We start from the raw sequence: 5,002 nt of genomic DNA, 5'->3' as shown, positions 1-5,002 counted from the left end.
GCATATTTGTTTACTTAAAGTCTGTATTTGGAATCTTTGCATTAGAAATTCCAGTCATAAAATCAGCATTCTATTTGAATATCTAGTATTGGCTATTTATCAGGGAGTAAAAATAACTTTGATCATAAAATTTCCAACAATTAAGTTTGCAAAAAAGATGAGTGTGACAGCTTTTACAGCTATTCATTAATATTCTGACTTTCCTGCTTCCAGAAATATGCTACAATTGTACTTACCTGTCCTTTAGTCTTAAGTGTGGCTATTTTTTTTTAATCTGTGGTTTGGGACTTTACTGATATTTCATTCACATACCATCAATTCAAATTTAAATATATATATATATTCAGGAGCTTCATGAATAAGTATCAATCATGATCTGGATCTAATGCTGTTTGGATAAAAAGGTAACTTTGAAGTTGTTTCTATAGCTGCTTTGTATCTTAATATGTTGCTGTAGAATCCAGAATTATTTTACTACCCCTCTAAGTTTATGTGCCAGCTTTGAAGTATAATTGACAAGTAAAAATTGCAAACATTTACAGTGTATAATGTGATGTTTTGATATAAGCATACATTGTAAAATGATTACAAACTAATTAACATAATACCTCACATAGTTAACAAGTACATTTGTGGTATGAACATTCTTAAATGTCTCTTAACAATGCAATATTGTTATGGCTACCGTGCTGTACATCAGACCTCTAGAATTTATTCTTCCTACTTATGTGAAACTGTCCCCTTAAACAAACATCTTCACATTTCCCCAGCTCCCAGCCCCTGGCAAACACCATTTTGCTTTTATTATTTTAACTCTCATAGTTTTCACATGTGAGATCATGCAATATGTGTATTTGTGTGTCTGACTTATTTCTCTTATTTCATCCACACCCAACACGAACCCAGGGGTGTTTAAACACTGAGAACATATACTCAGTCCTTTATTTTTTATTTTTTTGAGACAGGGTCTAAGTTGCTCAGGGCCTTGCTAAGTCACTGAGGATGACCTCAAACTCTTGATCCTCCTGCCTTAGCCTCCCAAGCCTCTGCGAGCACAGGCATGTGCCACTGCACCCAGCAAATTCTCATTTTTTAAGGCTGAAAAATATCCCTTTGTATGCACAGATATCACATTTTCTGTACCCATGCATTCACTCATGGACATTGTTGATTCCAGTGTTGCAATGAATATGGGAGAACAGATACCTCTTCCAGATACTGATTTCAGTTCCTTCAGATAGTACACCCAGAAGTGGGGATTGTGGATCACAGTAGTTTTGAGGAACTTCTATACTGTTCTTCATAATGGCTGCACCAATTTACCTTGTCACCAAAATGTACAAGGTTTCCTTTCCACATCCACAGTTACTGCCTTTTTTTATAATAGTCTCTAACAACTGTGAGATATCTCATTGTGGTCTTGATTCATATTTTTCTGATTTGTGATGTTGAACATTTTTTCATATCTGTTATTCATTTGTCTTCTTTGAAGAAATGTCTATTCAGGACCTTTGTCCAATTTTTAATCAAGTTTCTTTCTTGCCACTGAGTTACTTACATATTTTGAACACTAACTCCTTATCAGATGATGATTTCTCCATTTCATTTTAGTATATTCAACTTTAGGTGTTTTATCCATTCTGAGTTGATTTTTTATATAGTACAAGAATTTGCATTCTTTTGCATGTGGATGTATAGGTTTCCCAATATCATTTGCTGACGACTGGACTTTCTGTATTGTGTGGTTTTGGAATTTTTGTTAAGGATCAATTAACCAGAAACGCAGAGGTACATTTCTGGGCTCTCTATTCTGTTCCTTTGGTCTACATGTCGGTTTTTGTGCCATTGCTATGTATATATGACAAGTTGCTTTTCTCTTGCTGGCTGCTTTCAAAATTATCTTTGACTTTTTAGAATATGATTGATACACTCTGAAGATCCGTTTAATACATCTGAAGTGCTTTGGGATTCATGAATCTAGATAGTCATTTCCCTCTCCAAGTATGGGAAGTTTTCCTTCCCTTTCTGTTTTGTTGTTCCTTTTACAACTCCCATATACATATTTTGATTCACTTGAGGCATCCTTCTCTTCTTCACTCTCTTCTGATGGGAATTTCAAATGACCTGTATTTGAGATCATTAATTCTTTCATTTCTTTGATTCTGTTGTAGAAATTCCCTAACACATTTGTTTTTCAGCTCCAGAATTTGTTTGGTTAATTACCTTTTTTTTTTTTTCATGTATGATTCCTCCTTTTTTTGTATCTCATGGAGATTCTTTTAGATAAGTCATTTTGAATTCTCTTGTCAGGCAGTGTGTGTGCATGATTATATATATCCTTTTCTTTAGAGTCAGCTATTGGTGCCATCTTTTGCTTCTCTGTATAATGCTTTCACGATTATGCATGATCCTTGTAGTCTTTGTTGGTATCTGTGCATTTGAAGTAGGCACCTCTTTCATTTTTATAGACTATGTGGAAAGCCCCAATTCTGGGTGGGCTATGTGGTAGCAGCTTCAGGTAGACTAACTTAGCACCTAGGTTCACAGGGGTCTGGCTCCATGGAGCCAGTCTAGTATCAATGACTGCTTGGGAACACCTGAACCCTGGACCACAGGAGCCATCCTGGAGCACCCTTAAACTGTACAATTCAATAGGATTTTAGTATACTCACACAGTAAACTATCATCCCTAATTTTAGAACACTATTATCACCATAAAAGGAAATTTGTATACATTAGCAGAAAGTCGCAAGTTCTGACCATTGTAATATAAGAAAAATGTGCAGAACATCACAACAAGTCTTTTAAGACCTAGTGCTTAGTTCACCATGTTATCCTTTTTGTCATGTGGAATGGTGTCACTCTAGGGGTGGAGCACTATCACACATTTAGGAGTGAAAATAAAAATGGAGGCAAGAACGATACTGGCCAAATTATACTGATATATCTTGTGCATGTATGAACATGCAACAACAAATCCCATCATTATGTACAACTATAATGCACCAGTTAAAAAATGTGGGGGAAAAAATGGTGACAAGGTCTTAATGAACCAAGAGGGAAGAAATAAAACTTTGTTGTTTCAAGTCACTAAGTTTTTGGAGTAGACTGCAGGAACAGAATAATATATACATAGGATAAAGGTTTGTTCGATGAGAAATTATTTAGAGGTGGGATTTTTTTCAACAGTTTTAAGTTTTGTAATTCTAAAATGACTCTGATGTTAATTGATCTCTTAAAATGGAAAAAACAAAAGACTGTCTCAATCAGAAGATCACTGAAGGAAAGTCACCTCACTTGAGATAAGAAAAGGATGCAATCACTTATATTTATGAAGGAGAGGATATAATACGAATACTGAATTTCATCATGAACCTTGCTCTGCTGATAGGAGCAAGATAGGTATCTCTGTTTAATATAACTATGAAAATTATGGTTTCTTAAAGGTTCTTTCTAGAATTCTACCTGAAACTTATTATTTGGACTGTAGATGAGGTGCTAGACTGACCTTTCTCCCCTAATCAATTATCCTTCAGCCTATATTAGACATTAGTTAAATAAGTATACCCCAAATATTCATTTTCAATATCACATAGTGTGAGATATTTGATAATGACCTTAAGATAGACTCTATTCATAACAATGCTATAGGTCTAGTTTAGGTTTTTATTACTCACCTTCACAACAAAATCCTATCAATCTATCAAAAAAATGGGACTTTTTTTCTCTCTCTCATCCTCTAAAATTTTCCTTACAAGCTTTCAGATTAAATCTTTCTAAAACAGTTCTTATCATGACATGCACCTATGCAAAGACCTTCATTAGTTTTTGCTCTCAGAAAATAATTTTGCTAGGCATCTGTATTAGTTTTCTAAGGCTACTGCAACAAAGTACTACAAACTGGGTGACTTAAACAACTGAATTTCATTGTCTCAACAGTTCCAGAGGAAGAAGTCTGAGGTGAGGGGCTTATTTTGGAGTGTTGTATGGAACCCTTTACTCTAGCTTCTATGGTTTGCAGTCAATCCCTGGGTCTGTGTCCAAACTTCCTTTAGGACTCTGGTCATATTGAATTATAGCCCATCTTAGTTCAATAGGCCTCATCTTAACTAATTACATCTGTAATAACTCTATTTCTAAATCAGGTCACATTCTGAGGTTATGAGGGTTAAGGACTCCTTCTTAACTGTATTCAAAGTTCTCCACAAGACTTCCTACTTACTTTTTCATCTTTATCTCCCATATCAAGGCAGTGAAGACAACTTCTGCATATAACTGAAATACTTTTCTCTCTTTGTACATATCTTTTGCTATAATTCTTTTGTACTCACTCACCAAATACTATCCATTTTTAAGGACTAGCCTGCATAATCCTTTTTCCATGAGGATAAATCTAAGTTTTCTATCCAGAAACATTTTTTTTTTTTGCCTTCACAGGTATATTATTTGTACTTGTCTTATGGAATTTAGCAATTTTCTTATTTATAATTTGAGTTGTACATGTCTTATATGGTCTATATTCCTTACTGGGCATTAAGTCCCTTATAAGGATGAAGTACACATTTTATTCACCTTTTAATTTGCCCACATTGCTTCACATGGTGCTTTATAATACTTGTTGAACAAAGTTGTGAAATCATACATTACAGTTTCATACTTACTTTTTTTAAAGACTGCAGAAAAAAATCTTATAATGGATGCTTTAGATTTTAATAAATAATATGGAAATGAACAAATGTTTTCAAACAAACATATAGTTTCTTGAACCTATCTAACAAAGTAGATAATTTGAAATTATCAATATTGTGAAAAACCCATTAAGCAACCCTAATTTTCCTCCACAATATTGTTTTTAGAAACTCAAATGACAAAGAAAGCAGTTTTATTTCATTAATGTTACAGTTCATCCAATATTTATTAATCCCATTCTAGGTAGTTGAAATTTATGTTTTAAAAGGGAGAGAAATTAAAACTGAAAATGCAATACCAATAACAGACAAAA

The sequence above is a fragment of the Marmota flaviventris genome, chromosome 5 (assembly GCF_047511675.1).
Source record: "Marmota flaviventris isolate mMarFla1 chromosome 5, mMarFla1.hap1, whole genome shotgun sequence".
Classification (NCBI taxonomy): domain Eukaryota; kingdom Metazoa; phylum Chordata; class Mammalia; order Rodentia; family Sciuridae; genus Marmota; species Marmota flaviventris.
This window is presented reverse-complemented; position numbering follows the sequence as displayed.